Raw genomic sequence first — 13,272 nt, forward strand, 5'->3', positions numbered from 1 at the left:
TGAAAAACAAGCCTGGTTATAAATGTATTCTTCAACCTTCCCTGGTGGAAATGGCACAGCTCAGACGCAACACAGAAAAATACGCCTTTACGTTGGATTGTCCTTGTATGTGCACTGAGCATGGCTTGAATGGGGGATCATATTCACAAAAGGCTCCCATCACATGATGCGAGGGAGAAGCTCCATCAGCACAAGGATGTTGTCACATTTGATGTAGTCTAGCAACCGGCGAGGGAATGGCAGACCTTTCGCGAGTTCGCTTCTGTGTGGGTGTCACACAGATCTCCCTCAGGAAGCTGCACAGGGAAGGAAACTGCTATGCTAAATAGAGATCTGCAGCACAGACACAGTCTGAGAGGAGAAATTTGGCCTTGGACTGGCGAATTGATAGAGGGCTGCCCTGCTCCTCTGAGTAGAGGTCAACTCAAGCCTGTTCAGAATGCATCTTTTCTCCTGAAGTGTGAATATTTTTTTTTCTTAGCATGGTGAATTCGTCTTCAGTGCAGACATGACACCTCACAGCACTGAGAACAAAGGAGCCTGTACTATATAGCACAGTTGCTTTTTACAACTTTATTTTTATTAGTAGGCAATGCCACAAAAGCATTTAGTTAAAATAGAATAGTAGTTAGTATTAAAATAAGCCATAAAACACACTAGAGGGCTCATATTTTCTTTAAGATTTACTAAACATATGGAAAAGACAAAAGCTGTGGAGGATCTTCCATTAATTCAAAATATTATTTACTCTTTGTCAAGGGAGAACACTAAGTGTTGTAGAACACATCATTACCCATCAAAAGCATGAAAACTCCCTAGATTTTCTGAAAGTTTAACAGCTAGTGAAATGTTATAAAAAATAGCAAGCCTCCTGTTTTACAAATTCTGTAGTAACTTTTAATGCCAGGAATCGCATAAACACAATACCCACAAAAGAAGATTCAGATCTAGTTTGGTGAAGCAGTTGCAAACACAATGAGGAGCAGATACCAAAACTGGCATGAAACAGAAACTGAAGCAGGTTTCTCAAGTGCTTGAGCTGACACAAGTGCATAAATATAGAAATAGGGTGAAAAAGATAAGTGGTTTAAAATCATTTTGGCTCCCTTAACATTGAAAATAACCATTTATTTAAGCTACATGTTTTTGTCTACCCATCAAGTTATTCGGTACTGAGTGACTATGAATAGTACATGTATTATAATTTTGGAATAAGAGGGGACCTTATCACTGTTAAGTTTAACCCACTGAAAATTCATCGCAATTCCTAACCTGCCTAAACCAGAATTAACTTCCATGTTCACACAAACCCTGGGAGCCCACTTTTAAGATCCAGTCCTCAGAAGCCCCCCTTTACTTTTGCATATAATGTAAGATTTGCCAGACGTGTACAGGAAAGCACATCCGGAGGCACAGATGAACATTCAGGCTCTCACCTTCCCTAGTACACTTCTGCCCTCTCCCATCACGTTATGCAGCTCCTTGGGCACACATATAACCCCATGGCAGAAATAAATGCTGCTCCTGACTTTGCACAATCTGGAAATGAAGTGCACCTGACTAATGCCTCTGCTGCTGCAGCTAGGAAGACAGAGGAACATATTATTCAGAGGTTTCCACTTTTCTTCATCTGTATGCATGTTGCATAATGTGTAGTCCTTTAACATCAGGACCAAAATTTTTATTATGCAAACTTATTGTGACTATGAAGATCTCATTGAGCATTAACAAGCTCTGAAAGATACTATTAAATGTGTCACTTTAACTTCAAATTGAAGTCTATGTATTTTTAATTAATAAGTAGACGTATATGAATGTAGCAGACGCTGCCATTAACTATCTTATCAGGTTAGGGAATGGCAAGGGTTCTTCCCCAGCACTGGCTGTGAGAGCACATTCTGCTTTTATAAACTTGGAAACCAGTGTACAGTCATGTGCATAACAAAACCAGGCTGTGGCTCCCGCAGAGAGGGCACACTTAATTAGACCTTTCATTTAATGTGTCTCTGATCTCCACCTCCTCACTCCCATGATTTTGCCCTTTTCGTCTCTTGCTCCCATCTGCAGCTGGAATCAAAGGGTGTACGTAGGAGGGGTGGTGTGGGCAGGATTTCAAGGGGACGGTAGGATGCTTCAGCTGGCTGATACATAGGAACAAAGGAGGCACTGGAAGGCTCCCAAAGGCTGCAGAGCGTGGCCAGAATGTGGAAAGGAACTGGGGGAAAAAGCATCCTCACAGTCATGGTTGCTTTCCATCCGCTGAGCCAGCTCCTCATCTACTATACACGGGAGCAGGCCCTTCCAAGGTAAAGGACAATATTTACAGGAGACAAGGATTGGGTTTCTAATCTTCACCTTCCTCCCCATGGTAAATTGTTTTAGCTGGAGTTGGCTGTGACACGGATGCTTGTCCTCCTGGACCTTGTAAGAGGGGACAGGATGTTCAGGACCCTTCTTCATGGAACCCCTGAAACCCTTAAAACCTTCCTGGCTTTGGTAAAAAATTGCTGGGGTACTAACGCCTTGGGCACTATACCCAGCACCTGGACTTCCTCTGGTCTTTGTAGACCAGGAAGGGAGTCTGAAGAGAAGCAAAGGGATGGTGTTACCTTTAATAACAAGTTGTTTCTGGAAAGGTGGGATAAGCTAATTACACTGCAGTCTCGGTGTAATTTTAAAGAATTGACAGAGCACTCGGAACTCATATCAAGATGCTTTTCACTGTTCATGCATCAAAAGGAATTAAATACATTAAATAAATGTATTTGAAGGGTGAAGTATATCAAGCTGGTAAACGGATACAATCTGATATCATGCAAATTCAGATCAAGCAGCAGGGGATGATTTTACTTGCAGTGCCTCTAGCTAGAGCGAGCAGTGGAAGGAGGTTGCACCTATTCCTTCCTGCCTTTGCTCTTGGGCTTTGCTAGCTGTATCCCAATGCCTGCTACCTTTCAGACCCAGATCAGCACCCAAAATAAGGGGAGAATTTGCTCTTTGCTCTGATCCCAATAACCCTTGAACCTTGCCATTTGTCCTGGTTTCAGCTGGGATAGAGTTAAATTTCTTCATAGTAGCTAGTATGGGGCTGTGTTTTAGATTTTTGCTGGAAATGGTGATAATGTGGAGATGTTTTAGTTGTTGCTAAGTAGCGCTTACACTGGTCAAGGGCTTTTTCAGCTCCCCGTGCTCTGCCGGGGGCACAAGAAACTGGGAGGGGACACAGCCAGGACAGCTGACCCAAACTGACTGTACCATATGACATCATGCTCAGTATATACACTGGGGGAAGGAGAAGGAAGGGGGGGACATTTGGACTGATGGCGTTTGTCTTCCCAAGTAACTGTTACGCGTGATGGAGCCCTGCTTTCCTGGGGATGGCTGAGCACCTGCCTGCCCATGGGAAGGAAGGAATGAATTCCTTGTTTTGCTTTGCTTCCGCGCGCAGCTTTTGCTTTACCTGCTAAACTGTCTTTATCTCAAACCATGAGTTGCCTCACTTTTACTCTTCCGATTCTCTCCCCCGTCCCACCAGGGGGGAGTGAGCGAGCGGCTGCGCGGTGCTTGGTTCCTGACTGGGGCTAAACCACGACACATTCAAGGTCATGTGCACTTTTTTTAAATAGGTTCCTCAGTGCCATCTGATATATGTCAGATATAAAACTAGGAAAGAGGAAGATCCTTAGAGCCTTAACTGAAAACAGAAAGCGTCAGTAGCTCAAACTCTCTAAGCTCCCATAGATTACAGACCACTGAATTCAACCCTGATATTTCTGTTCAGTATAAGAATTTGTGCCTGGCTAAACTGTCCAGGCATCTGGTCTGGGAACTGAAGAGACTTTCAGATGAAGAAACTACAGCTTCTCTTGATAGTTCGTTCCAGTGGTTAATTGTCCTCATTATCGAATGGTATGCCTAATTTCTCATTTGAATTTGTCTGCCTTCAGCTTGCAACCACTGAGTCTTGCTGTCTTTCTGCACTAGATTATATGCTTACAAAGGTATTTATACACTCAAGTTAAGTCACCTTTCACTCCTTCGTTTGATGAACTAAACAGATAGAGCTTTCTATGATTTCCAATTATACGGTGTTTTCTCAAGGCATCGAGTCACTTCAGGATGCCTTTTCTGCACCTCCTCTGATTTTTCAGTATCAGGTTGCTACTGTAGACACTTATGTCTAGTTTCAATGAACTAAATTTCACCTATTAGTCCTTACTGGTCAGCTATACGGCTTCAGAGGCACCTCCTTAGTATGAATGCCCTTGCTTAGACACTTAATGGTTGTTCTAGGTCATTTCTCATTGGATCACACCAGGTGTTCACACTGAGTTATTTGTTCACTCTCACCTCAAGACCCCCTTGCAGCCCTCGCTTTCCCAGAGAAACCACTCTGCCTGCAATCTTGCTCCTAGGTGCGTTACCTGTCCTACAACTATTTCAAAACAGATGATAAAAAGGCAGATAAGAGAATCACGATAAAGAAGAGGGGTGGGGGGGAAATATGGCAAAAACAAACGTCGGAGCTGAAAGTGGATGAGTCACCGTGCAGAGTAGGAACGACTGGGTGAATATTAGCTCTGTTCAGCTGACTCCAATGACGCACAGTCATTTCTCTGCCTCAAGAGGATCATTACTGGCTCCACCTCAACATGTTCAAAGGAATCTCACGAGGCTGACAAACATCAGCCTCTGCCATTCCAAGAAGGCCAGGAGCTATGTGGCTTTGTCAATCCTGAACGGAGAAATTCAAAACAAAACAAAGATGTCAAATGTGTTGAAAATACCACGCCCTGCTCTCTATTCCCAAAGGTTTAGGAGAATACAAATAACCTTGATGCACACGTGCCTAAACCAACACACTGAATCACATGGCTGCTAAATCCTTGCAGCTAATTAGTAGGCTGACATATTTCTGATTGCAGGCCAGATAACTGTGGGGGAGAAGGGATGTGTACTCAGAGTGTGGGTATTTATATATGTCTATATCATCACTCAGAAGGGTTAAGGAAATAAACGAGCTCTTCACACCCTCCTGCTTCGAATTTCACTTGTCAAACCAAGAAACCACTTTGGATTTGCTCTGATATCCGTTTAATTTCTAGTTATTTTTCTCTGACATATGCAGCCCACTGCTGCCAATTATGTAGGTTATATTTCTGCCAACTTTACTGTGATATTGCCTTTAATAATTTATATGAACATGCCTCATATGCTTATGTGCTGCTCTGTGTGTGTATGTGTGTGTTTGTGTGTGTGTGTTGCCTCTTCCCATTTTTTAAGCCATTAAAGCAAAGAAATCTTAGGTAAAACACTGGTTGAGGGATGAAGTTACCTCCGTAAGTCTAATGTAGAAAGGGAATTCTAATCCAGAGAGGAACCTCAGAAATTCAATTGTCTTAAACATCCATTTTGAAAAAGCTAGTAAATTTTAAGGGCATCTTTCCCCAGGCGGGATGAGCAGGAATTTAAGCCAATCTCTTTTGGTCCCCTTGGTTTAAGCTTCCATATCTTGTGGATGTCAGCAAAGCCCAAACTGTTCTGCTCAATTTTTATAATCTACCTGGCCACTCCAGCATAGTCTTGGCCCATTGCTATAATCTAACATGTCACCAGTTTCACCAGCTGGTAAACCCAGCAACAGTGGTATTGTCTACGTTACAGATAATGAGCATCTTAATAGGCAATAGATAATTAAACATTCAGTTGGGAAATTATGGGAATCAAGTCACAGGGGATTCAGCCTTCTAAAAAGCCCTATTCCACCAATAACTGCCTCATGCATGCAAAAAGTTTTTGTCTCCAAATTAAGACTCTAATCCTCGTTGCATCAACAGCTAGCAGAATCTATGCCTTTATATTTCTCTCTCCCTCCCCATCGCTGTCTAGGGTTATTTGTAGTATGAGATGGTAAGGAGAACACCAGTAGTTGTCTCTGTCCAGCCAGACAAGCAAAACCGCTGATTGGCTTCCAAAGAGGGGAAGAAAAAGACAAATCAAAAAAGGACTGAAGTAAGAGGAAATTTGGGGTCATGAGGGGGCATTCACTTACATTAAATTTCCTTTTTTCCAGCTATAGCAATAAAATGCCCAATATACTGCCACTTCATCCCCAGTTCATCGAATTCTTCTCTGATGGGCAGTTAGTTGCAAAGGATCCCTTTCATGGCAAGAGGAGGGTGAGAAAGAGCTTCTCTGTCTTCAGAAAGAAACCATCTCTGCTTTTGAACTACTTCCTTCAATACTGATAAAAAAGGCCTTTCATCCCCCTTTAAGTGCATCCATTTTAAGCTGGAGTCAGTCAGCTTTTCAAAGTTAACACAACTCAATCAAAACTGAGTTAGCCTTGGAAACTGCACATTAACTAGAATTTGATGCTAGATTAAGGAAGCAGAGGAAAAGTACAACGAGAAAAGTTCTCTGACTCTTTAAATATCTCCTGTAGGAAGCGTTCAGGCACTACCTCATCTTTTCTGCAACTCAAAAGAGAGGGAAAGACGATACCATGTAGCTATTATTTAGACTTAAACAGGGAGGCATATGCCAACTCAGATGCTCTTCTACAAGAAGTCTGGCTGATTTTAAGAGCTCTTTGTGGGAGTACAGCTAGCACTAGAAGCTGCTGGAGGAAACTAAGGATGCAAGAATTCTGCTCATCCCACATCTTTGTGGTAAAAGCACATTTTCCTCATGGCACTTTTACCCTCCACCCTGACTAAAGGCATCGTGGCACAAAATACATCAGCTAAAGGACTAAGAAATTATCTTGGCTAGTGCATCTGAGCAGGTGTTGGCTTGTCAGTTCAGCTTGTTGATAAGGTAAATGTATATGGATGCAAATGTGGATGATCTGGGGAGAAGCAGCCCAACTCATGAAAAGCAACCAATCATTTTGATTTGATCAATTTATTTCTATGTAGACAACCAAATAGTAAATAATTTCTGGATGCTTCCAGCTTAGCCATAAGGGGCCTTATTTCACTCAGATAACATTGTAAAATAATTCAACTGCAGAAACTTTGTAAAGTCACAACTAGTATAGGAGGAAAATGAAGTTCGTAATGTTTTTTCTGCTATTATATCCTGAAACTGATGTCCTGAAACATCTCATCCCACTACGTTGTACCACTAGCAAAATTTATCCTGGTCTCTATCTCTTCTTTAGAGTATTTTATTGCAGAGAGTGAAGACATATTACAGACAGAAAAGGGAGACTGATTTGCAGAAACACAAGTAACTGCAATCTAGTGTTTCAGTATCGAATTATAATAGCATGGGTATTTGAATTCATAAAGCAATTTCTTGAAGGGCCTCCAGAGAATCTGTAGCAAAATTAAGCCCCCTAGGTTCTCTTAGAGGGGCTGGTAATACTGTTGCAGCAAGAGCCCATGTATTTCAGACCTTAGTGACTCTTCTCAGCCCTGTTGCCTGTGATGTGCTGGTTAATACAGATATTACACAAAAGGAGCTAAGCCAATTTCCTGTGCTTTAGAGGCAATTTACTGAAGTTTTCTTTAAGAATGGTTAGCACATATTTTTGGTGATAGGGAAATCTCTTCAGTGCCCAAGCTACAGTTTGATTGGATATTGCACCGTAGGTTATACACATTTACGAGAGTGGAAGTAATCATGTAATTAAGGTTGCCACCTAAATTCTCCTGTGTTTTTCTCATTTATGTGACCAATTCCTCCACTAGAAAGTGATTCTCAAATCACAGTCTACAGAGAAATCCTGAAATCACAACTTCAACACTACAAAGTCTAAAATGCTCCATCTCAGAAATGCTTTAATGCATTTCAACCCAAACAGAGGTTTCTAAAGGAGCAATGAGTGTTGCAGCTTCAGGTAACTGAAACTCCTACGGCACCCTTGCTAGGAGGGGCTAAAATAATAGCTGGCACAAGCAGAGGTACCTTCTTCCATCTCCACTTGTGGTGCATTATTTGGGAGAACTGTCCCAACAGCAAAAATGTGCACAGTGAGAAGGGGAGAGAAATCCCGGTCTAATTATCAGCATTCATCACTGATACTTGAGGGGAAAAATGTAGCTATTAGCGGTATCTCTACACTGAAACCATGAAGGCTGAGAGCAGGAGGTCTCGGCCCATAGAGAGACTCCCCATGGCACACTGGTACTGCCCTTCCATCCCCAAGGCTGCTGATCCTTCCAGGAGCGCAGCTTGGCCAGCTCGCTGCCCGCAGCTGCCCGACAGGCACATGAGCGATGTACTGGCGGCGACTGCCATCTCGTGGGCGACCAAACCGGAGCGCTTGGACACCCAGCACGACCCGGCCCCAGAAGCAGCCACCACGCAGGGCCGGGAAATACTCAGCCGGGTCAGTAGGTCACTAGGTCAGTAGGTCAGTAAGGCACCGCTGCGGTCCAGCCGGAAGCGCGCCTGTTGCCAGATTTCACATCTTCAGCCGTTGACTCAGCCTATCTTTCTCCTACTTCATTAGCCAGCCAGAAGGCAGGGTTTGTAGCAGGCAAATAACAGGCCGATTTGAGTTTAGGCAGGCGAAGGTGCTGGGTGTCTTTTAGATACCTCAACGTCCCAAACCCAACGTGGGCACGTTGCAGCTGCTGTTACCAAAGCCACATTAACGTTGTTCTCTAAGTCTCAGCCAGCGTCAGGGTCTTGTGCCAGATGCCACCACGTTTCAAGACAGTTGTTAATCTGGAGTGTAAGATTAACACTGCAAAAAAAAGTATTCGCATTTTAGATTTTTCCATACCATTAAATAGAGAAGCAAGTCCAAAATCTTTGCAAGATTGGGGCTGAGGAAGACTAACCTGCTATTATTTTCCTTTTCTCCTGGGTGTCACACTTCAGTGGCTTCACTGACTGAAGGCGAGATAAATCATTTAGCAACATAGTTCAGAGTATATTTTGCCCCCAGCTGCAACTGCCTATGAACCATGGTTTGCAGCACCCTCCATCTATAGTGCCCAAGGAATTCTACAGTCATTTCCTCATGTAAGACAGGTCAACATGACTAAGCATAGCTGAGCAAATCACAGCACAGGAAAGTTGTGACATGCCCAAAGGAATGAAATAAGCCATTGGAACAACGGACACAAAGGAGCCCACCATCATAATCATGTAATACGCTCCTGTCTACTCGCCATAACATCCCAAACGAATTCTGCCGTCGGGGATATCAGGACAACCTCATTAAAGCCAATGAGGTTGCATGGATGTAAATGGAGACAGAATTTGGCCAGCTCACATTCTATAGCATTTGTAGATCTCTTTTTATAGACTATTTAGCTGCAATTATCCTTCAGTGCTGAGCCAAATGCACATCTGATAATAGCCACTCTGGGTAGCATCCATAAACATGACAAAGGGATCAGCTTTATCATCTTTTTAATACCTGTATCCAAGTCTTTTTCCAGCAAGACTCAAACCAGTGTACCATCTCCAGAGGACTTTTGCTTTCTTTGAGGCTTTTCCCCACTTTGATTTCAATAAAATAGGGCACAATTTCTTTTGTAAAAGTTTCTTCAAGCCTTCAAGAGCTCAGTAAACCACATCTCTGCTGCAGCTCTCCTGCTGTAATCTACCTCCCCGACACATGTCCATTCTAAGCAACTCCTTTACCTCCCTGCAACTCCACAGCTTTCATCTCCTCTCTTACTTGCAGCCACTCACAGATAGCTTGAGCTTTGCAAGCAGCTGCTGCAGCCCAGCTGGAAATAAGAAACATTGGTCTGGCTTCAAGTAAGGCTAAATTTGGCCTCATATCCCTCAGCCTTCTTACTTCCCACATGGTTCTGGGGAAATCCTGACCCTGCTGAAGTCATTTGGAAAATTAGCCTAAATGTCAAAGGAGGAGGACTTCATCCCTGTTCTAAGGGTTTTGAAATCATTTGCCACACCGGGGGGTCCATTTTCCTTGCTAGCCCCATCAGTCTCATCACTGTCTACCTTGAGTGCTATCCAACAGGACCAGGAGACAAACGAGACAGCTTGCAAGCCTGGTCCACTTCCAGTTTGAACCATTTCAATTTCTCCTTCCCTTTCAGAAGGCATTGGTCCTACGCCACTGCTTCTTCGGGGTATTTGTTGTTTTCTCTAAAAGGCTGTTGTGCTGACAAGCCCACTATGTTTTTTCTATTGGTGCATTGATCCAGACAGAGGTTCATTTGATTGATTCTTTCGTACACACCAGCTATAAGACGATTTGCCATTCTGTGTGGGGAAAATAAGACATTGCAAAATAATGAAAGCATGTGAAAAAGGAGTCTTAGAACCCCATCCTCCCTGCAGCTCTTCCCTGTAGGGAAAGTTAGCCTGGGAACATACAAAATGTAATGGAGAAATAAAATGCTTTCTAATGCATGACTGGAATAAAGAAGCATGACACAGTTGCCTTGGCATTGCGTTCTGATCAGTCAGATGGCAAAGACATCATGCTTCACTTAGCCCCAATGTGCCAAATGTGTGACAAGTAAGAGAAGATGTGTGGAAGGGAGAGGGACATAAGGCTGCTTCTGGTCCAAAAGCCCTTTCTGGACCCTGTTGTACTCACAAAAGGGGTCCTGAATAGAAATCCAAACGAGCCTGGGGAATATTCATACGATCTTAATGTACCATGACTGCTGCCTACCAGCTCCAGATAAGTTGGATTAATAAACTGCCTTTCGCTTGTGACACCTCAGCATGAATTTTGCATTAGGCTCAATTCAGTAAAGTTCACAACTGACACGCTTCCTTTTATGACAATCCTTTTCAATTGTTTTTTGCACTGGGATGTCATAAAGATGTTTGAGCTTTTTTCTGGCAGGGAACTGTCTTTTATCTTGAAAAAAGAGCTTTTATAGCCCACTCATGCCAATAGCACTCTTGAATTAAGTCGGAAGGCAAAGCCCCTAGTCCATTTATACTATTAACAAGACAGGCATTTTTTAGTGTCAATGAAAGCTTGCCTCAATGCTGGGCTTGTCACAGTGGAGACATTCAGTGCAATTAGGGTGGGGCTGATTAAAACATGAAGAGGACATGATGTGATAAGATCAGCAGAACCTTTTGGAGTCATTAATGTAAGGCGAGTGGATCATATCTGCCAATTAGAGCTTACATGGCACTTGCTAAATTTATCAGACCATGAATCTGTTCTTCCTTAATTGATAAGCAGGTGGCATGGCTGATCTGCGTCCAGATTCTAGGAGGAGGGATAAAAATGGATGGATGAATGGATGGATGGATGAATGAATGATATGATTATGAGATGTGTTTATCTCTTAATGACGCACACTAATTAGATACTTCCTTTCTCTGCAGCAGCTGCTCAGGTCAGGGATGATTTGAAAGAAAGCTCTATTGGAGCTAGATGGAAATGAAGGGTATAGGTTTAGGGGACTATCTGGGGGAGAATTTGACTGCAGCCTAGCAAAATAACAGAAATCAAAGTTGGATGGAGGATTTACATTCCTAACCTGAGATGGCTCTCAGCCATTGTACAGAACCCAGTCCTGCAAAACCTTACAGAATTCAGCTACAGTCAGTTCCTGAACAGTCTTATCTGTGAAATAGGGAAAATAATACCGTAATACTTTTTTCTCTTACCCTTTGTCTTTTGGGCCTCTTTAGACAACATGTCTTTCAGAGAAGGAAATGCTCCTTACTATGCAGAGTCGTGATCTCACTTGGGGTATCACACATATTCAAAAACATCTAGTTGGCCTGCAAAGACACAGCAGGCTTATGCATGCAAAGACCCATTATCCGCCCGTACTCTGTAACTCCTGCCATTTACTCCTAGGCTGCATGAAAGGGAACTTGGTGCCATGGTGCAATCCCAAATGCATTCTAGCTCCCTTTTTCCCCCTGAGCATAAGTAGGGGCAGATTTAAGGCTTGCTGTGTGGAAGGGAAACACATTTTCTAGACAGCAGGTTAAAAGTGGCTGTGCAGATCCTTCCTTCCTTCCATTAAATTCTAAAAGAAGATGGAAATGTGGATCTTGAAATGATATAAACCCTTGATGACCCTGAAACATCTCAGCTTAAATATATGGAAGACAACCTGGAAAGAGTAGGCAGGTTTCGTCCATGTGTACTCTGGATGACTGCTCCACTGTGTTTCATAGCTTCAATTTGATAAACCACAGATTGGTTCTCTCGCTTATCACAAATAAGCCATCAAGACCTATATATTACCCCAAAATTGGCCTGGAAAAGTGATTCCTCAGTTAGATAAAATGTATTGCAGTTATTTTTATTCCTGTGCTGACAAAGCCAGGTGTCTTGGTTGTTGCTGCATTCAGAGAAGCAGGAGAAGCAGCACATTTTAAAATGGCTTAAACCAGCTCTTTTCATAACCAAGGCAGGACTTCAGGGATATCCATACAGATTAGTCTGACTATGCTCCCTTGCAAAGGGTCAATTCTCCCATTTTTCACCAGGGGCTGAGTCCCAGTTTCCAGTTTATCAGGTGCCCAGCTGTAATACCATGGTTTTACATGGTCAGAGCTGGTTCTCTGTTGTTTGGGTTGTGAGTAGGGAACATTTCAAGGGAAAGATGAGATTATTTGACCTACTGAAGAAATGGGGCTTCTCACAGGGCCCAGAGGAGAGGATTCATGCAGGCAGGAATTATCAGCCATAGGAAGGAAAAGGACACATGAACCCAGGAGACCTTCCTAGGCTCTGGTAACTTTACAAAAAACATGATCCTGCAAACCCTTGTCCCTTCAAATCAGCTCATTCCCTCCCTCCCCTAGAAACACCATCCTATGTTTGATGTGAAGTGTTACCATAGCAACACTTAATTAATAAACCCCCTGCCCCCTGCACAGCACAGGTAGCATCTGCAACTAGCATTTAACATGAAATAAAAGCAAGGAGTTCAGGCAGTAAAAGGCCTCGCTCTAATCTCAAGTGAGTTTACAACAGCGGAGTGGTGCCTGTGCACTGGGGAGGGGAAGAAATGCTCTGGTTTTTAATTACATGAGCTGCACATAGCAGGTAATTAATATGGAGCAAAGTCCAGAGACGCCTTGAGCTTCCAACCCTCTGATCAGCAGCGCAGCGCCAGCACTTCAGATCACGCGTGTGGGATGCAGCAGCCCCATGCACGATGCAGCATCCTCTGAATGTCTCCACAGCACCCCAGGTACCCCCCTATGCGCAGTGATTCCGGGACAAGGACCAGGGCTTGCTCTCCACCTGTCACCACAGCCTTTCCCCCACTGCCTCCTTGCTCAGTGTCTGGGAGGTCAGGGCCCGGATATTTCTGATTAACACCCCACACACCCTCCCTCCCC

Source organism: Phalacrocorax aristotelis, chromosome 7 (genome assembly GCF_949628215.1).
Source record: "Phalacrocorax aristotelis chromosome 7, bGulAri2.1, whole genome shotgun sequence".
In the NCBI taxonomy this organism is placed as follows: domain Eukaryota; kingdom Metazoa; phylum Chordata; class Aves; order Suliformes; family Phalacrocoracidae; genus Phalacrocorax; species Phalacrocorax aristotelis.